The 21768-nt window shown below is 43.5% G+C and overlaps 1 protein-coding gene across 1 annotated transcript in view; it reads left to right on the plus strand.

The window, feature by feature from the left end:
* Positions 1-21768, plus strand: part of ATP8B2 (ATPase phospholipid transporting 8B2) — a gene marked incomplete in the record, with an annotated part of 2601455 nt that overhangs the window by 232855 nt on the left and 2346832 nt on the right.

Below are 21768 nucleotides of genomic sequence, written 5' to 3' on the forward strand. Positions count from 1 at the left end.
GCCTTTTCAGCAGAGCTAAAATTTCTCTCCTGGAAGACTGCCTTCCTTCTGGCCATCAATTCAGCCAGAAGGGTCTCCGAGCTGCAAGCACTCATGGCGGTGGAACCCTTCATCATCTTCCATGCTGACCGGGTATCTCTCAGAACTAACCCATCCTTCATGCCCAAGGTGGTGTCCAGTGTGGCCCTCCACCAATCCATTCATTCGCCCTCCTTTTTCCCTAACCCACAGAACAAGGGAAAAGGATACTGCACTCTCTAGATGTGCACAGACAGCTCAGATTCTATCTAGACAGGACTAAATCCTTTAGAAAGTCTGATCAGTTGCTGGTTAGCTTTGCTGCAGGGTCAGAGGGCAAAGCCATATCCAAACAAACCATCTCCAAATGGATAGCATACTGCATCTATTTCTGCTACAAACAACATGGAACCCCCCCCCCCCCCATGGGGGTCAGGACTCACTCCACCAGCGCAACCACCACCTCTGCAGCCTTCCTCAGAGGACTCTCACCAGGGACATCCTGGAGGCTGCCACATAGACATCTGTTCACACCTTCACCAAACATTACCACTTGCTCATCTTCTCCAAATCCAGGGCAGGGTTTGCCTCTGCAGTCTTGCAGGGTTTCCTTGACTGGCTCCACCCTTTTTCCTCAGTTTTGGGACTCAACCCAAATGTGATGACTGCAACAGTGAAACACGAAGAACATAGTAAAGTTGTGTACACTTACCATAAATGTAGATGTTCGAGTGTATTCACTGTTGCAGTCCTCGTTTCCCTCCCTCCATCCCCCTCATTTTCTTCTCTCCTTACAAGTGACATATTGGTATTTACTTTCTACTGGTGGGGTTCCTCCACTAGAACCTGGCTCCCACTTGGGGGGCTCCTGACAGGTTAGTGCAAGAAAAACTGATGTAATGGCGTCGGCTGCCTTACTTTATACTACTGAAGACCTGTCAGTCCTGAAACGACAGCAACCGATGCAGAAATACTAAGCCTCTGGTATTCGGGCCAGCCGAGGACTACCCTGGCAGGGATAACCCAAATGTGACGACTGCAACAATGAATGCACTCTAACATCTACATTTATAGTAAGTGTACACAACTGTACTTTTTCCTCCCCTCAAAGCTCCTTCGAGGAGCTAGGAAGATATGGTTTCACAAGTCACAGTTTGCCTTCCAGGATGCTCAAGATGAGCCCTCCTCCAGAGGTCGAGGGACAGGGTTCAACTGCAGACGCCACCCCAGGGGCAGAGGAGGCCCACAAAATCAGGACTCCAGGGAGCCCTTCTGTGTGAAGCCCCAATAGCACTCCTGAAGTGCTGCCCGACTGTCCTCCCCTGGAGGCAGTCAGGGGTCATTTTTCTTTACACCCTTTGGCCTGGGGGCAAGTATTACAAAAGTTTGTAGGGTGCTAAACATTAGTTCCAGGAGTTATTCTGTTCCCTTTTTCCAGCCTCCTCCAGTCAGGAGATTGTCGAGGCATCACCCCCTCAGGGAGAGCTAGCTCAGGAAGAGGTGCTCAAGCTTCTTCAAAACAGAGCCATCCAAGAGATCCCCCCCCACAGGACAACGAGAATACGGAACTTAGTCTCACTTCTTTTTGGTGCCAAAGAAGATGGGGGACCTACATCCAGTCCTGGACCTCAGCAATCTCAATCTTTGTCAAGAAGTCCCAAGTTCTGGGTGGTCACGGTCCAGTCCATTATGCCTTTGTTGTACAAGGGTGATTGGATGTGCTCCGCAGATCTCAAGGACGCACACTATCATATAAAAATAGACGGGCATTCCAAGATGCACCTCCACTTTCGATTGGGGGCCAATCACTACCAGTTCAGGACTCTACCCTTTGGTCTCACCACAGCCCCCAGGGTGTTCACCAAGTGCATGGCAGCAGTCGTAGCTCACTTGAGACTGCAAGGATTCCAGGTGTTTCCCCTTATCCCAATGATTGGCTTCTCGCAGCTCACACGAAGCATTGTCTGGCGACAGCCTCCCAATGCTTACTACAACTCTTTGACCAGCTAGGCATTAGAGTGAATCTCCCCAAATCCAACCTCACTCTGTCCCAAAATTTGGAGTTCATCAGGATTAATTTGGACACTGTCAGATTGCAGTGCTCCTGCTTCATCGGTACACCTCATTAGATCTCCTCCTGTTCAATGTCTTCTCGACCTGTCTCATCCCAAGGCCCACCTTGTTCTCAGGGTCTGTGGTGGCAGCGATCTACCTAGTGCCATTAGGCAGGTTCTGATGAGGGTTCTGCAGTGGACTCTAGTGGTTCAGTTGTCGTCTTTGGTTCACCCAATGTCAACTCCGATCCTCCTCACACCAGTATGCAGGCGTCATCTCCTCTGCTGGATTCAGTCTCCCGATCTCATACCAGACAGGTCATTCTCTTTTCTTCCCTTCAGTGCCACAATGACCACGGATGCTTCCCTGTTGGGGGGGGCACTTTCAGGGACAGACTGTCCACGGCACGTGGTACAAAGGAGAGACCAAACTGCCTGTTAGTATCCTGGAGATGAGGGTAGTTCTCACATTTCAAGCCTTCCATGATTGCCTTCCTCCAGGTACCATTGCAGTTCACACAGACAACATGGCGGTTGTGTGGTACACCAAAAAGCAGGGGAGCACACATTCTTATCTGTTTTGTTGCAAGGCCATGAGTGTCTGGGAGTGGGAGATGTCCTTGGGGCGCTTTCTCATTGCAGCTCCCATCCCTGTGGAGTCCAGTGTGCTGGTGGACAGACTCGGCAGGCCATTATGAGTGCATATGAGTGGTCCTTGAATCCTTTGGTGGCAAAAGAGATCCTCCTTCACTGGGGTCAGTCGAGCTGCGATCTCTTTGCTTTCCCTTTCAACCACAAATGCAGCAGGTGTTTTGCCCTGATTCCCCCAAACAAGAAGTCCCTCAGGATGCTCTGGTCCACAATTGACCCCTGGGTCTTCTTTATGCCTGTCCTCCCTTGCCTGTCACTCCCAGAGTACTTCAGAAAGCTTATCGCCTTAAGGCCACCTTGATCTTGATCCTCATTGCCCCCTTTTGGCCTCTGCAGGTGTGGTTCCCCTTTTTCGGTCTCATTTCAGGTAACCCCCTTGTGTACTAGATCCCATTCTGGGTCTAATTTCCCATCCCTCTCATCTTCTGATTCCCAACCTGCAGACTGTGTGTGATTGCTTGGTTTGTCCACTTCCAGTAATCCTGAAGCAGCTCTGGCTACCTTCTCCCATAAAGAACATTATCCTGGCCTCTCTGAAGGCTTCCCCTAGAAAGATTTACACCAGTAAGTAGAGACTTTTCCATTTGGACTAGGCAGCGCAATCTTGATCCTACTGTGGCTTCCATTTCCAATATCTTGCTGCTCTTGTCTTTGTTGTTTCAAGACGGAGCTAGTTTCTAAACTATCAGAGTGCAGTTGGCAGCTATTTCCAACTTCCATGTTTGCAAGGAACCTGCCTTCTCTCACTTGTGTAAAGCCTTTCTAAAAGGATTTTTTCTGTTCCGACCTGTTAAGGATCCTCCTCCTTGGGACCTTTCCTTTTTGCTGCAATCTCTCACGCAGACCCTGTTCGAGCCTGCTGCCACATGTGATATCAAATTCTTGTCATGGAAGACTTTTTTTCTTGTAGCCATAACATCAGCAAAAAGAATTTTGGAGTTGCAGGCTCTTTCTATAAAACCGCCTTTCATGATTTTTCACAAAGACAAAGTGGCCGTTCGAACCAATCCTTCATTCATGCTTAAGGTGGCCACAGAAGCAAATTTAAACCGATCCATCCAGTTTGCTAGTCTTCTTTCCAAATTTCGCTAATAGATGAATATGTCTTGAATACGCTGGATGTACATAGACAGCTCCATTTCTGCTTACATAGAACAAAGTCTTTCTGCAGGTCTGACCAACTGTTTGTGGCATTTTCTCCTAACAGGAAGGGTCTGGCGGTGTCCAAAGTAACTATCTTATCTTGGATTTCGATGTGCATTTCTTTTGCTTATTCATCCAAGGTTTATCCTTACCAGGGCCAATCTGAGCTCATTCCACTAGGTCTATGGTTATGTCAGCTGCCTATCTTGCCCGCCATTCCGTAGATGACATTTGTGCAGCAGCCACTTTGTCTTCTCACACCTTTGATAGTCACTACAAACTTGACATTGCTTCCAGGAGCAGGGCTTCTTTCGGCTCCACAGTTCTTCAGCATGTCCTTCCATGCCCAGCCAAGGGTTTAGGTAGCTGGAAAGACTGGTAAGAGTGAGGAATAGTAGCATAGATAACATCAGATAAAGATGTGTACTTACCACAACTTAGCATCTGTGTTATCTTGTGTCACTATTCATCACTGTCCCTCCCCCTGTCCCCCATCCTGTTGGCTCTAAAGGTTGTGGGGATGTCTTGTCTGGTGGTCAAGGTCTACCTTAGCTGTTTTTTAGCTTAGGGCAAACTTGATCTGAGGGGTTAGAGGGCAGCAAGGGATCATGGGAGTGGGAGGAGCTCGAGCCTAGAAGCTGTCTAAAATGTTGCCGGCTGAGTTCCCGTGTCAGATCCAAGACCCAAGAATGATGAATAGTGATGCAGGATAACACAGATGCCAAGTTATGGTAAGTACTTAACTTTTTTTTTTTTTTTGTACGATGAAGTTCTTCCTCATGAACTACAGAACTAATACCATTGGGAATTATGCATCTCCACATCTAACATTTTGCAGGCTGTTAAACTCTTACCATTGATTGTAATCTTAAGCTTGAATACATCTGAAGATCTCTGTTGCCCCCATATAAAGGAGTCAGTCACATCAGGGAAATGCCCTAGGCTACAGGTATGTTGTGGTAAATTTTCTTCAAAATGATGTAAGCTACATTCTTCCTGTTCTTCTGCTTTTAATTTCTGTTACTGATATCTATTAAAAATTCTGCAGTCTTAGCTATTTTGCTCTTCTTTGTTCTCGGTTTACCTTTCCTCAAGGCATTGAGATATTCTTACTTCTTCTTTGGTACTATATTTAGCATTCTGGTCTTTCTTAATTTTAGTTAAGGTTTGTCCTGTTGTCCATTTTAAAAAATGGTACATGTCTGTTATTCACTCTGGTGTATAGACATGTTTTTCTTGCCTCTCAACTCAGTATCTTTTTGTCATGGTTGGCTGTAATGGTTATATTTTTGCTTGAGTTTGCAGAACAATACTACGTGAGAGATCTAGTAGTGTCCCGTTGCCAGTGAATTGGTAATGTAGATGTTAATTATTCTCAGTGGTATATTGGCTGTATGCCCGCACAAACCCACACTGTCTGTTTTCTAGAGCTCAGAATCCCTTCTTCTGAGGCATTGTGGAAAGGATTAGCTAAGACCACAGATAAATCTCCTCAGCAGCCTGCATTGATAGATTACATCTCCCATACTCATGTAAGATCTCTGTTCCTCTTGATTAATTGAAAAAAAAAAAAAAGTGTGTGTGTATATATATATATGTATATATATATATATGTATATATATATATATATATATATATATATATATATATATATATATACATATATACACACACACACACACACATATATATATATATATATATATATATATATGTGTGTGTGTGTATATATAATAAAATGTGTACACACATGTATGTGTGTTGACTTTTTACTTTAATGTTAGTTGCTGTTTGCATACTTAATACCATGTTAAGCAGTTAATTGGGTTTTTCTGAAGTGTTCTATGACTTGTACAGAGAAACTGAAGTGTTGATGCCAGTTGAACATTGAGCCTCTTGTTTTCTGTTTATCTACTTCATTTGGAGGTTCGTATTGGAAAATATTTCATTTTTTCACTCTTTTCTTCATTAATATGACATTTGCTACTAATTAACACAGTTGTAGCCATTTTTTATTTCAGTTACAATTTTACAGTGGATTACTTTGCATTTTCTGCAGAGAATTTTTCATTTCTTGCAAGGGAATCTAAGTATATATGTATGCTATTTTAAAAGGTTTCTGTTTGAAGGGGGTTTGAATATTGTGGCTCTCTTTGGATAAGTGAATTTACTTTGTGTTGTGACTGTGTATGTGTGTGTGTTGTGGTTTACTACTCTGTGCAGGTTGTAGAACATGGCTTAGCACAGTTAAACTGTTTCTGCTATATTTTATGCAGCTTAGCCCTAGTTCCAGTATGGGGACAGAGTTGATATTTTCTATTATTGCTGATGTTAGTCAGCCCTTAATAGTGTCAGTGTATTATTTTGGCTGGTGTTTTTTTGATGACTTCCTGGATCCTGATGCAGCTGCCTCCAACTTTGTCCAGTTGCAAGTCAACAAAACATGCCTCAGCCTACGGTTTTTGAATCTGTTGATGTAAGTCAGATGGCAGACCACTTAACTTTTTTCTTGTCAGCTTTGGGTGCGAGTCCGTAGCCCTGTGTGATATGGAGGTCAGACGCATCCTCCAGGGCTGTTCCAGTACATGGTTCAGGTATGAGATTCAAACCTTTTAGATGCAGATGAGGTCCAGGCTTAAGAGACTCCTTGCTAGACATAATACTTTACCAACCGATATTTTTTTTCCAATGTAGTTTATTGTATGAAGAAGCCAACTTCATCACAGTAGAGATAGGGTTTCTACCCTGTCTATAAGGCTTATGTACTTTCCTCGGGTAAGACTGTTTGTAGTCAGCTAATCTTTGACACTATGCTCCTATTCAGACTGACTGTGGGGACTACCTTCTCTAGAAATCAGTGTAGTGCCACAGATTTTGATGAGGACTTTGAAGACAGTAGTGAACACAGAGTCCAACCAGTCTGATCCTTCGGAAGGTGAACAGGTTCAAAATCCAAGACAAGTGTTCACCTTTCCACAGATGCCAGTCTGGTTTAGAGATATATTTGACTTGAAGACACAAGACAGGGGTTGTTTGATGCACCCATAACGAAAACTCTTCGTTTCAGTACAATTTTGATATCCTTTAGGCACCTTTTTTTCTGAGGATTTGCAACAGACACTAAAGGAGGTGGAAAAAAACTGTTCTAGAAAATCATAATGTATGCGTGTGTGCATGGTATAAAATCGACCATAGGATGGGTAAGGCCAGTCTATAACCGAATGAGGTGGGTAATTTTGAGCACAAAAGAGAAATTGGCAAGGTTTAAAATGGCTTGCAAGGGCAGCTAGCCCTAGTATTTACTTATGCACATGCGCACACACACACACACACACACACACACACACACACACACATACACACACACATCCTCTCCTTAGCAATATCCAGTCCTCTTCGAAATCCAAGCTTGAGACCTGTTGCAATAAAATTGCCAAGTTAGCAACTAATGCAAAATATTCATCCCACCATTGTTTCTCTTTACACTTAACTAAACTGGCTTGAACTTCCACATGATCTTACATTCTTACAATTAACCACAGCACACACAATCATATTCAAGCTAGCAGACTGCCCTGCCTTTCCACTTTCCTTATTGCCACCCCAGTAGACACCGCAGATCTGAGAACTAACTGCTCCTGAAGGTAGAAAAACCAAACCTTTCAGCTGGCCAAGATGCCCTCCCATTATCAGTTATGGCTACAGGTAATGCAATTTCCTTCAGAAAAATCCCAGAGGCAACATCTTTCCTCTCTGTGGCAGTATACATGTGTCAGTGCTGCACCTCACATGACCTGACTCCCTATTCCACCACTGTTTTCACCTTTATTACTCCTCTAGCAACTTCACATTCCTCTACCAACTGTTATAATTATTCATAATCTTTTCTAAAGTCCTCTTTTTTGGAAATTTCTACTTGACAACAGTATCAGTACAATGTGTTTAAGCTTAGGACTTTGTAAATGTGAATTTTCATACTATGTTGTTAGAACTGAAGCTACTGACATGCCAGCTTAGTAATTTTTAATTGTGATATGTTAACTATGAACACTACTGTAACTCTTACATTTAGACTGTAAAAATGTACAGTATTTACTTGTCTAGTCCAAATTTCACATTCATTTTGTTTGTTCAGTCTTTATGTACTCATATGTAACTCCTCTGTTGTATGTCATTATTAATGTGGAGCTTTTCTCCCCGGTCCTCCAGTGAAAATGGACTTATCACATCCCAGTGGACCTTCCTGGTGTGTGTGTGGGGTGTGTGTCTATAGCTACAGTTATGGTAGGTTTATTTAACTAACTGTACTTTTTTGATATACCAGAGACATTGGAAGGTGTAGACTTAATTTTGTGAGAGTACTAAAACTGGAATAGTGTTTCACAGCAGGCTTAATTCGTTGGGGGGAGGGGGGCTCATGATGTGTATGTTCTAAATCTGTCCATGAGAAAGCAGTCTAGGCCTATATTGGTAAAGATGTAATCACACCAGCAGAAAGAACTGCTGCTAAAAAATATATATTAAACATTAGGTATAACAAAGTGTTTGAAAATGATTTGCTGCACACAAACCAAAGAAATGGACATTTATTCCTGCAGTCAGGGGATGTGAAGAGGCAGATGTAATATTTAAGCTGCTATATCTGTCATCAGAATATTTTTCTTGGGGATCAAAGACTTTTTGGTGCAGAAAACGCTACAGAAGAAACTAGTTTAAGACTGAGGCAGTAAGCTAAGGGTGACGCTGCTTCTCACTCTTCTGGTAATATGAAACTCTGAGACTATGCTAGTAAAACATTTTCCATTATTCCAAAGGAAAATGCTTGAGCAACAGAAAAAAAAAAACTCGGAAGCTGACTAGAAGAATCAGAAGTACTTGGGAGTTGAACTAGTGTTGGGAGATTAAGATGATCAGAGAGAAGAATAGCAGTAATGGGATACAAGTGAATAAATGGGAAAACTGTAAAGCTTCAGTTATATTGAAGTAGTTTAGACATGTGAACTGCTGTTCTGCAAGAAGTGGTTGAAAACAAAGTATGTTAACTGTTGAACCTGTGAGCAAATTCTAAAGCATAAACTGCTCTTTGTCAGTATTTAGAAGGAAGTTGATGGGACTGAAGAAGTAACTGTGTGTAAAATAATATTTGTATAAACATTTCATGATTTAAACTGCATATATCATAAAGTAGCTCTGTACTGCTCCCTATTGAAATGTGGGCACTTGTAACACCAAGTGCCAACAAACTGAAAAAAAATTAAATCCAGGCAAGGAGCGGATCTTTAACAGCACTGTTCTCTTTTAAACTTCTTTTTCTGCAAGTGGCAAGCCACCCTGCACCCCTGATGTGGGGGTAACCCCCCCCCCGCATCCCCCAAAGTTTTATATACCAACTCCAAGATTGCCATTCCTTGGAGAAAAAGGGAATATTCTGTGAAATGCCCATCTCAGACTTGGTATATTTAAGTCTGTTTTTTCCAACCTTTCAGTCTCTGTTTTGGGCCATGATATTTCAAATGGTTACCATTCTGTACAGTATGCAGTTAGAGGTATTTTAAATGTAGGGTGAGAGAAACTTTATCTGTGACTGCTGTTTATGCTACTGTTATTAAATAACTAGTTTTTCTTAATTGTAATGAATCCATGCATTACACTGTAACAAGATAAAGGCTGGAAAGAAGCAAGATAAAGTTAATATAACCTGATGATGGGGGGGGGGGGTTAGAAGTGTATTTGTAATATTTGTAGAAATAAAACATAATGTCTGCTATTTTTGATATCTAGACTGTTGTCTTTACTTTAAGCTATATACAAATTTTTTAAAGTAATCAGGCCTGCAAGAGAAAATGATGAAAAACTTGAAAAAAATGTAGTTTCCTGTATTTGCAAAGTTGCTAGATGTTTTTCATTGCTAAATGCTTTTCGTTTGACACTAATCAAGCAGTTAATCATGCAGAGTCTGAACAGTGTTTAAGTGAAAGTCTACACAAGGCACATTATGGAAACTGGCAAGTAGCTCAGTCAAAATGAATGGAGTTTATAACTGTGTGAAATCAGTGGATCTGATGTCAGTTTTCGTTCTGTCCTCAGCTGATGGGTTTAGATCCGAATCGTCGGATCCAACTCAGCCATTGCAAAAGCTCATGGCAACTTAACTCTTGAGCTTCTTCCTTACCCAGAGTGCACCAGCCCCAGTTACCTCAGATCTCTTTTGCTGCTTCCAGCAAAAGACGTGTTTGCCAGTTTGTCTACCTTTAATTTAGATAAGTGCATTATTTTTTCTTTTTACTGTTGTATTTCTTGATCGTTTTTCTTTTTTCTTTTTCTTGTACTAATGTGCTTTATAAAATACTATGGTTAGTATTTCTTTTCCTCCCTTTCCCTTGTACACTTGTCGTAGCTGTTCACTACCTTTGTAGGTAGCTCTCTTCCTTTCCCTTTCTATAAAAAAAAAAAAAAAAAAGCTTTTATAGTTACTGTGTTATACAATTAAAATCTTTAAACATTTTTGGGAGTATGTTCCTGTCATTGTTTGTGAATAGTTGTTAGAATGTCTTGTAAAGATGTTGGAAAAAGATAAAAGCCCAGTGGGTTTTAAAAAGTGTGGAAAATGTGGTCAGAATTTTCTGATGCTCTTACACTTTGCATGCGTACTGCCTTAGACCACTTCTCCAAGAAAATTGTTCAGTCTGTCATGCATTCAACAAAAGTCCAAACTGGGAGTAAACAAACATGGCTCTCTTGATATTAAATAAAAGACAAAACTGTTCAGGTACAAACTAGTGACTGCTTTCGTGCCTCCTGGCACTTCTTCAGACAATACAAACACTGCAAAAATCTCAATAAAAAGGGGTTGTCTCACCCACATTATTTCACAGCGATCAGCCATATATCTGCAGCAATTAAAATTCACCTGCTGGCAATAATCAACAAATGTAATGTTAAGTCAAAGCCTTCACATATCAACTAGCTTAGGAAATCCTTCCACGCAAAATAGAAAGTCGGAAATTACACATAAAAAATAAAATAAAAGCATTATTTCTCACTTTCGCTACTAACAACTATGTAACCATACAGAGAAGTGACGGCAGCAAACTTCAGTCATAAAATTTTTTACTTTCTCACATGTAAAACTACTGCCATCAACCTTTTCACAGTTGAAATACTAGAGTATACCAAAAGATGGCAGTCGTATACTCCATACAGAAATGTATTCCAAAATTCCTAAGGCAGACGCCTAACACTCACATGTCAGGCTGTTGTTGTCTTTCGGCTTTTCCCGGTTAGGGGTCGCCACAGCGGAACTCCGGTCCGCTAATGATTGGCGGTAGATTTTCACGAACACTGAGGTGCCAGCTCGACGTTCAACCTTCAACGAAGGCACACCCATTTACGCATGTCTTTCGAACACTCTCATATCAGGCTAAAATTAAAAAAACAGCAAGCATTAAATTTCCTATCCTTTAAAACAACTAGGGGTACATCAATCAGTAAATAATATTGGCAGTACACCATAAAAAAGCTAAAGTACTATAAGAGAAATAGTTGAATATACCCTAGTAGTAGCAGTCTTAATGTTTCAATGGCCTCTCAGCTAAGTAAGGTTTCAGGGACACTAGTTCATTCAGGCCATATCCTCTGCCTGCAATCTAATTATCCATCTAACCTCACATTTCTCCATGTAGTTCTTATAATTTCCTAATCTAGCCCCTCTAGTGGTCATTTCAACAGCTATAAACCTAAACTTACGTCTGGTGCCATATTCAAGTGTATGCCTAGCTAGGGCATTCCCCTCGTCTTCTTTATTGACCGCATAAATATGCCCTCTAACCCTTTCTCTGAGTGTCCTATTGGTTTAGCCAATATAAAAGCTGTTGAAATGTTGATGGAACACTGGTTTGATGTAAGAAAATGATTCATTTGAGCTTGGATGTATCATATGAAGTTATTGGCTGCCGAAGAAATGCAATTACCAGAAAAAAAAAAATCTATTTGCATGTTAAATGATGTTCTTGATATTGTAAATGATATAAAAGAACTGGAAGTGGGTGGAAACTTTAGAAATAAATGGTTTGTGGGAATACTACCTGCAGGTTAATGTTCAGGAGGCGGAGTGAGGTTAAAGAGAAGGAAAAAACTGAGCAACTTGCATAATGTGTGTGTGAATGAAAATTGTTAAACATTTTCTTTTTTTCTAAAGTATACCCATATTACAGTTTAAAATGTGATTTAATAAAGATATTAAATACTTTACTGGACAACTTAACTGTCAGTGAGAAGAAAAGCTGGCTAGTCTTCCATACTCTACCATACACGAGCAAAGCATGTCTAATAGTTACTGAACCAAACAGGCGGGGGTGCATAGTCTGATAGGCGTAGTCTAGACTGACCAAAATGCTGTCAGTCCTTCTGTTTTTAGTGTCCAGTGCAGTCACTTTATGATGCTCCATAAAATGACATTTTAACAAGGCAAAGACCCTGAAAGTTACCTATGAACTTGCATTTATTAACTGGTCATATATTAGCTCTCAAAATGAGAGCAATGTGACAATAAAACCTGAACACTTTGCTACACATATTACCTTTTAAAAAGGGAAAGGGTAAATGTTAATCCCACACCCTGTATCACTCTTGAATTGGTGAAAGCTACTTGGGCTGTGCCTGAAAATGGTCTGTTATGATCAGTGTACTACCCTGGTAAACTAAATAAATGAAGCTTCTCTGCAGAACTTTGAACATCTTCAGATTGTTCAGCAAGTTTCTTTAACTCGTGTACCTCTCCAGCATAAGCAAATGGTTACGTGATATCCCAAGCCATTGCAATTCAGGCTGAAGGGTGTGCTAAACTTTTATTGCCACACTGCTTAGACCATCATAATTTCCTGTCTGTCCCCTGCAGTTGTACCAAATCTCTGGAAAATAGTGGATGTTCATCATATTGATTTATTGCGGCAGTAGCTTTAACTATATGGGTTATATCCTGCCAATTTGTTACTCACCATAACAAAACACTCCCAGGAAGGGTCAGGGCCCATTATACCAGGGCTTTGGCTACTTCTATGGCTTTTTTGGAAAGTAATGGACTCTAGAAGCATACTAGAGGCAGCAGCCTGGTCTTCTATGGACTCTTTCACCAAGTACTACAAACTAGACTTTCTCTAGCCCCAGAATAGGGTTAGCTAGGACTATTCTAAAGGGCCATCTGGTTTCTGATTGTCCCTACTCCTCCCTTTCCTTCTGCCCTCTGGTATTCACCCCGTGTAGATTAGGCTACTGCAACAGTGATCTAATGATGGACAATACAGGTATGTAAGTAAATTTAGCAATATATATTCAGATAGATCACTGTTACAGTAGGCACACCCTCTTCCGTTTATTATGTTTTATGCCAGGGTGTGGATATTTTTCCCTTTCCATTGCTCCTAGCACATACTTATTTGGCAAGGCTCTAACTTTTGTTACCAAGTCAAGAATACTCTGAAGTTTGGGTACTCTAATGTTCAGTGGTTGGGAGTGTGAAAGGTGCCCTCAAGTTTTGTCAGTTGGCCAGTTTGTCATGTCCTTGACAGGGTATAACCTTTAAAGTTTGGGCTTCTGCACCCGTGATCTATTTTTGTATCCAATGTTATGGTAAGCTACTTGCATGACATTTATTTCTCCTTGTGTCCACTATTTTCAAGTTAACATGTTTAGATAAGCAATGTGGGTTATAGGTTGCAGTGGGGCACTTGCCATCTTTAAAAACACATTTTTCAAGTCAGCGTTTCTTGGTTCACAGAGTTTCTGTGAATCCCGTTAACGGTAAGAGGTACAGAACCATAGTTAGGTCATTTAGTGCTCTGGGCAGTTCCAAATCTGACACCCCTTAACCTCCACAGTTGAAGACTAAAAAAAACTCTGTGCTGTAGTTAAGCTGCTAAAAACATTAATTTTATATTGGCTTTCTACACACACTCAATTGACATCTCTTAAGTGCTGTTTACTGCAGCACCTGATATTTTGCGTCTTGGGCAGTCGCCCCCTTTGCCTCACCCTAGTTTCTAGTCTGTACACTTTTGCTGAGTTGCTTCCATTACATTATCTCAAACAATATTGTTTTCTCAAATGCATAGCAGTATTGTCTGGAAGATGAAAGTGCTAGTATCAAAAATGAGAAAAACAAAGCCCTGACTTGCATTCCAAATAACTGAAGTTCAGATAGCAGCTTGGATGCTGGAAGAGAAGAGTGCAGGAAGATGGGAGTTGAGTGTCTGACACCTGCAGGGAGGAAGGAATGATGTTTCCAGTAAGCTGATTGCCATCAAGCAAGTAGATACTTGCAACACAGTGAAATGTCCAGGACTGGGAACTTGAACAGAGCAATCCTAAACTGGTGGTTGTACATTTCATTAGTATGTGGTCTACGTTATGTAAGCAAGCACAGAGGGTGTAGGAGGCCTCACTGTGATGTGGATACTTACATGTGCCACCAGGGGCAGAGTTACAATGCAACTAGAAACGCCTTCATTGCCAGGGTGCAGGCATACACACAAACCATCTCTATGGCTACGTAGACCCTTATTGCTCCAGTCAGCTCTCACCCTTGTGCTGGGCCTACTCCGATAGTGCAGGAACAAATGGGATTAAGACCTATTGGGGAAGGCTTGATAGTTGTCCGGTATGAAGGCAAAAAAAAGAGCAAAACACATTCTATCTGATCATTACCTGAAGCCTTGGCTGTCTATTATAGCAGGATCAAACTCTGACTATAACCAACACAGTCTTGGTTTGAATAATAGTTTGGGCTCTACAGGAGCCAGGCCAATTAAGGTGGGAATGAGCAGCAAATGCTGGGTCTGCCTGTCCTTAGGAGAGGAAGTAATTGTTTTGGTTGTAGTATTCACCACTATGCAAACAGAAATTTGCCCAGTACTGAAAAGGTCAGGACAAAAGATATTGGCTTGGCAGTCCCAAGATGTTGACTGTAACCCTCAATATGTGGCTTGAAGCATGCATCAAAACACATGCACGAACATGAGTGTACACACACACACACACACACACACACACACACACACACACACACACACACACACACACACACACACACACACACACAGCATAGGATGCCCCATGGTTAGGTGGATTTACAAGCTTAATAGAATGGCCTTCATTAAGGACGCAGGCACACAAAGCACTTCCATGGCAGTTCTTCGTGTTTCACTGTTGCAGTCATCACATTAGAGGTATTCCTGCCAGGGAAGCCCTCGGGCGGCCTGTATACCAGAGACTTAGTGTTTCTACATCGGTTGCTGTCGCCTGAGGACTGACATCAGGTAGTCAGTGGTATAAAGGAAGGCATCCGACACCATTACATCAGTCTTTCTAGCCATGGAGCCCAAAGCAGAAGCAGTTTGCACGAGCGCCGGTTGGCCACTACCAGAGTTTCGTTTCCAAATTGAAGTTGAAGTCTTCGAAAGCTAAGTACCCCGTTTGGAATCCTTTTTTCTTGCACTAACCAATGTCAGAAAAAGTTAATTATCTTGCCTGTGGAAAGCAAATAGCACACCAGGACTTCCACTCTTAATGCATCACTTGTCTAGGCCCAGATCATGACATCCCTCGTCACTTCTGTGCTTTAACGCCGGAACTATTCAACGTCGGGCCCTTATTGTAGCCAGATAGTTCTGTTTACAGTCCTCTAATTCCGATATCACTTTGGTAAGCCATCCGACAACAGATCTTCCATGAAAACGTAAAGATAAAGACAGACCGCACAGGACCAAACCTTCTGATGACGCTTTCGTTAAGCTGGTCGTCAGCCCTCCGGAATTCAGTGAGGCACTTTCGCAACCCCTGATGCCCACTTCAGTTAATTTGCAAGCCACTACTGAGACCCTTTCGTAGTCCGGTATGCCGTAGAACTCTTCTTCGTCTAAGGATACTTCGGTCGTCTCTACCATGAATGGGTCCGGAGCCACTGGCTTCCAAGGAAGTTCTTCACAACACTGAATCCCAACATAAACCAACACCTTCTTTCACGGCTACCATTCTTTCGAAAACAAACGAGTTCCTTAGGGCCAGGGGTCGAACCACACCCAAGAAACAGACTGCCCATTCTCAGGCGTCTGCTCCCTTGTCTCAGTCTCAGATGCTTAAAATGTCAGAAGACCTTATCACGTTGATTAGGGGGAAGACAAGCCACACTCTCAGAAAGGAAAAGAGATCTGTCTCAAGTAGTTTTGTCTGAACAAAAGTCAGATGAATCCGATGCATCTGGCTATGAAGACATGCAGGCCCTCTCCATATATGAGGATTCTGATGCAGAGGAATCCATTCCTTCAGCCTCTCTCCCAGAGGATGTTTCCTTTGGGGAAACCCTGCATACCTTAAGGGAGCATTTCCAATGGGAGAGCCAAGACTACCCACATTCTAAAAAGAGACTCTGAGTTCCTGGACCTTCCACAACACAGGCAGTTAGCCATCCCCCCTGTCCTACATGTGGTGGATGATATCTTCCTTGAATCCAGCTTGACTACAGACGCTCTTCCTCCCACTCCCAGAAAACCAGACGGGTACTACAGAGTCCCTGACTCTCACAAATATTTTTTTAAAAATCCAACAGTTGACCCTGAGGTCATTACTCAAGGGGCTAAAGGGATTAAAATAACCTCAGCTAAAAATCCCACCCCCTCAAACGGGGATTCCCGAGCACTAGACAGATGGGGTGAAAAAGTATACACCTCAGCTACTCTTGCTATCCGGGCATTAAATTGTCCGTTCCATATGCTTAAGCATCAGCAACATACCTTGGAACTCCTTAAACAAAAAATGTCCTCCTTTCCTGCATGGGCAGAATCTAAAGATTTACAGGACTTTAATGAATTCTGCTGGTCAAGTAACTAAACACACTTTGCACTGTGGTTTTGATGCCCTAGAAGCTTTTTGCAGGACAGCAGTCACCGGATCTGTCATTAGAAGACATGCATGGCTTAAGGAACAATCCCTGTCAGACTATATTAAATCAACATTGTTGGATGCACCCTTGCACAAATAACTTATTTGGTACTAAAGCAGAAGAGGTCTTAAAGATGGAAAAAAAAGCAAAATCTATGCAGACTGTTAAGATTCCTTACAGGTCCAGCCGCCTAGGTTTAGCAGGCATTTTCTCTCCAAGCACTGGTCCTTTCCTGCTCCAAGTAGACAGGGCCAGCCTAGGCCCTGTGGCAACAGACCCCCCCCCCCCCAGACAGCAACCCCAGGGGTCACAGAGATATAAGCAGTGGACTACCTCCACTTCAAAACCAGTGAGTTCTAAGACACCCCCTTATGGTAAGAACTCACAGTGGCTCCCTCCCGACCTCACCTCTGTCCACCGTCACATACCCCTAGGAGGAAAACTCTCCTTTCACTCAAGCACCTGGGCTACCATTACCAAGGACCAATGGGTTCTGAACATTGTGTCTCAGGGGTACAAATTCTCCTTCACACCCTTCCAACCCCAAAAGGGTTCCCAGATCTACCACCAAATCAGTGGGCAGAGGCTCAAAAGCAAATCCATTCACTGCTCTCCTTGGGGGGCAGTAGAGCACGTTCCTGCAGAACAGATAGGCAAAGGCTTCTACTCCAGACTCTTTCTGGTGCCCAGAAAAGAGGACACCTGGCGCCCCTTTTCTGGTATCCAGAAAAGAGGGCACCTGGCGCCCCATCCTCTATCTATCCATTCTAAACACCTTCCTGGTGATCCCAAAATTCAAAATGCTCACCCTCCAGCAGCTGCTACCCATGCTCTCTAAGGACGCTTGGCTAGCCACCCAGGACCTAAAAGAGGCCTACCTCCACATTCCTATCAGGGACTCCTGCAGAAAATATCTCCGCTTCAGGGCAGGAACCCAACACTGTCAGTTCTCTGTGCTTCCCTTTGGCTTATCTACTGCTCCCAAAGTTTTCACAAAATTTCTGGCTCCAGCCATTGCCTTTTGCATACAAAGAAATATTCAAATTTACCCCTACTTTGATGACTTCCTTATTCAGACAGACAGTCAGGAAAATCAGCTTGCTTCTCTCAACTGGCCACCAGGCCCCAGCTTTCTGCAAGGAAAATCCTGTAAGCAAGCCCTTGGGTTCATGGCCTCTTGCATACTCCTCATTCCATATGCCAGACTGCATATGAGGAAACTTCAGTGATACCTAAAGAGCCTTTGGTGTCAACACACTCAAGATCTGGAAACTCTTCTGCATATTATTCCTTGCCTGAGGAAGGAATTTCTTTGGTGGAGAACAGCCTGCTCCCACAACAAGGGACTGCCCTTCTCCCCACACCCCGCTGCCCAAACCCTCACCACAGACTTATCAGACTACACCTGGGGTGCACACCTGGTTGGCAGGTGCATACAGGGCTAGTGGAACCCGCAGCAACTCCCCTGCACATCAGTCAAAAAGAAATGATGACTGTACAGCAGGCCTTGATAGCTTTCAAACCCCTTCTCTCTCCGGGGGTTCTCCTGATCAAAACAGGCAACACCACTGTGATGTGGTACATCAACAAGCGGGAGGGACTCACTCCTACCTGCTGTGCAGGCTGGCCATGACCCTTTGGTTCACAGCCTCTTCCATGCAAATACACCTGTTAGCACAATACCTGCTAGGCTCTCTCAACTCTCTCAGACCAATTAAGCAGAAAGGTCTTGGACCCCCATGAGTGGCAGCTCAACAAACACCTTCTTCCTAATAAATCAGAAATGGGAAACCCCAGAGGTCGACCTTTTTGCGTCCCACACCAACCATCAGCTCAGCAAATTCTGCACCAGGCAGCATCACTGCATGGCCTGTAAAGTGGATGGCCCTGTCCTTCACCTGGGTAAACCTTTCGGTCTATGCCTTTCCTCCCCTACTTCTCATTCCCAGGGTACTGCTCAAAATAAGGGAGGTAAAACCAAGGACCATTCTCATAGCTCCAGACTGGTCCATACAGCACTGGTACCCCTTGCTGTGCAGCCTATCCCCGCTGCCTCCATGGAATCTTCCTCGGGTTTCAAACCCAGAGGGAAGGGGAATTCATCCACTCCCAATTGCAGGCACTCAGTTTGGCAGCTTGGCTTATACCCTAACCCCTGACCAATCTGCCATCCTCAGTAACTAGGTTCCGGATGTTAACCGAGAGGCCAGGCTCCCTAGCACCAGAAAGTCTTACGCAGATGAATGGAAAAGGTTCTGCACCTGGATCCAGGCTAAGGGGGCCAATACATCAGAGCCCTCCATCCCTCTCATCCTGGATTACTTAGCTCACCTACTACACAGTGGTCTCTCCTTCTCCTCTATAAAAATTCATGCCTCTGCTATTTCTGCCCATTTTCCCATTGAGCAGCCTCTTTTTTCGCACTCTCTGATTAAACAGTTCCTCAGAGGGGCTAGCAGCTTGAGGCCTCCCTGAAGGGCAGCAACACCAGCTTGGGACCTTAACTTTGTCTTGGAAAAGCTCACCCTGCCCCCTTTCGAGCCAGCTTCTTCTGCAGAGCTAAAATTTCTCTCCTGGAAGACAGCCTTCCTCCTGGCCATCACTTCAGCCAGAAGAGTCTCTGAGCTGCAAGCACTCATGGCTGTGGGACCCTTCATCATCTGACATGCAGACAGGGTATCCCTCAGAACTAATCCATCCTTCATGCCCAAGCTGGTGTCCGGTGTGGCTCTCAACCAATCCATCCATTTTACCCACCTTCTTTCCTAACCCCTCAAACAACGGGGAAAGGATTCTGCCCTCTCTAGATGTGCACAGACAGCTCAGGTACTATCTGGACAGGACTAAACCCTTCAGAAAGTCTGATCAATTGATGGTTAGCTTTGCTGCAGGGGCAGAAGGCAAAGCCATCTACATGTAAGCCATTTCCAGATGGATAGCACACTGCATCCATTTCTGTTACAAACAGCATGGCAAGCTTCCCTCAAGGGGGTCAGGACACACTCCACCAGAGCAGCCTCCACCTCTGCAGCTTTTCTCGGAAGAGTTCCCTCCAGGGACATCCTGGAGGCTAACACCTGGACATCTGTTCATACTTTTACCAAGCATTACCACCTGCCTCTCCTCTCCAAATCCAGGGCAGGGTTTGCCTCTGCAGTCTTGCAGGGCACGTTAGCCAGCCCCTAGCTTCCTGGACCTCCTCCACCCACCCAAATGTGATGACAGCAACAGTGAAACATGAAGAACATAGAACAGTTGTGTACACTTACCATAAATGTAGATGTTAGTGTTTTCACTGTTGTAGTCCTGGTTTCCCTCCCTCCATCCCTCTTTCTCTTTTTCTTCCTTTTTTTCCCCTTGTTCTCCTTTCCTTACAAGGGACATATTGGCATTCATTTTCCACTGGCGGGGTTCTACCACCAGAGCCTGGCCTCCTACTTTGGGGGCTTCCGACAGGTTAGGGCAAGAAAAACTGATGTAATGGCATTTGATGCCTTCCTTTATACCACTGACGACCTGACGTCAGTCCTCAAGTGACAGCAACCGATGCAGAAATACTAAGTCTCTGGTATTCAGGCCGGCCGAGGGCTACCCTGGCAGGGATAACCCTAATGTGATGACTGCAACAGTGAATACACTCAAACATCTACATTTATGGTAAGTGTACACAACTGTACTTTCTAATCTCTATGCTGGGACTGGCCAGTGTTAGGGGCAGGGATTTTGGATATCTGGTAAGATGATGTGATGCATTGCCAGGAGAAGTAGGGCAGTGTATGTGTAACATATGCCAGTACAGCTAGCTGGCATTTTGTAAAGAATTAAATGTTGTTTGAATATCACGCTTTGTACAGGTGCTTTTGTTGAAAATGTATTTGTAAAGCTGCTTGTGTTAAAAATATGTCAACAGTGGGTCCTGCTGGACAGAAAAGAAATATACATGCATGAAGCAATGGATTAAATAGGTTCATAGGTTCATACTAGGCTATCTGCCCTAGGGCATTTATAAGCCTAGCCAGAATGTGTTTGGCTTTCGCCACCCATTTTAAATTTATTTTGCTATGCCCTTTTTCGAGGTTAGTATACTGTGCCTCTATCTAACAGTGACACAGAAGTGATACCCGGGGTAAACCTACGATCTCCCATCCACTCATCAAGATTCCTCTTGAAGAGAGTCAATGAGGGACTCTGCCTAACCTGGACTGGGATTTTATTCCAGAGTGAAAGGAGCCTCTGGGTTATGAATCTGTCCCTCTAGCATGTCCTATTTATTTCAGTGCTGAGGTTCAAGTCTCTCGAGCGCGTAGCTAGATGGGATTTGGATTTTCTGAGGTGCAGCATGTCCATTAATTCCGGGTTGGACATGGCTTTATACGTCAGGCACAGATCTCCTCTGAACAGGCGGTATGCCACTGAGTAGAGCTGGAGTTTCTTTAACCGGGCAGCATATGGCATCTGTTTGAGCCCTTTGATCCTCTTGGTGAGGTACTTTTGGGGTCTTTCCAGTTGCTGCAGGTGTCTGGTAAGGTACATCCCAAAAGGGGCATTGTACTCAATTATGGGCCTGATGAGGGATGAGTAAAGAGGCACGATGACCTCCCTGATCTAGATGTGAATCCCTTCATGATTAGGTGGGCTATATAAAATGTTTTTCTAACCACTTTGGCCACGTGGTTGTCAAATGAGAGATTGCTATCAACTTGGGTCCCCAGGTCCCTAATTACTTCTTCTGTACTTAATGGATTTCCACCTATGTGGTAATTTGTGGGCACTTTGTTTTGCCAAAGGGGATGACTATACACTTTTTGGCATTTAGCTTGAGGCCATGGCTCTGGCACCAGTTGTCTGTTTCTATGAGGCCCTTTTGGAGGATGCTTGTGTCGGCTGGAGAGTTGATTATGGCACCCAGTTTGCAGTCATCTGCGAACTTGGTCAGCCACAGTCCTTCCGTGTTGGCCTGTACCTCC

Source organism: Protopterus annectens, chromosome 8.part0 (assembly GCF_019279795.1).
Source record: "Protopterus annectens isolate FY-2018-M chromosome 8.part0, PAN1.0, whole genome shotgun sequence".
Classification (NCBI taxonomy): Eukaryota; Metazoa; Chordata; order Ceratodontiformes; family Protopteridae; genus Protopterus; species Protopterus annectens.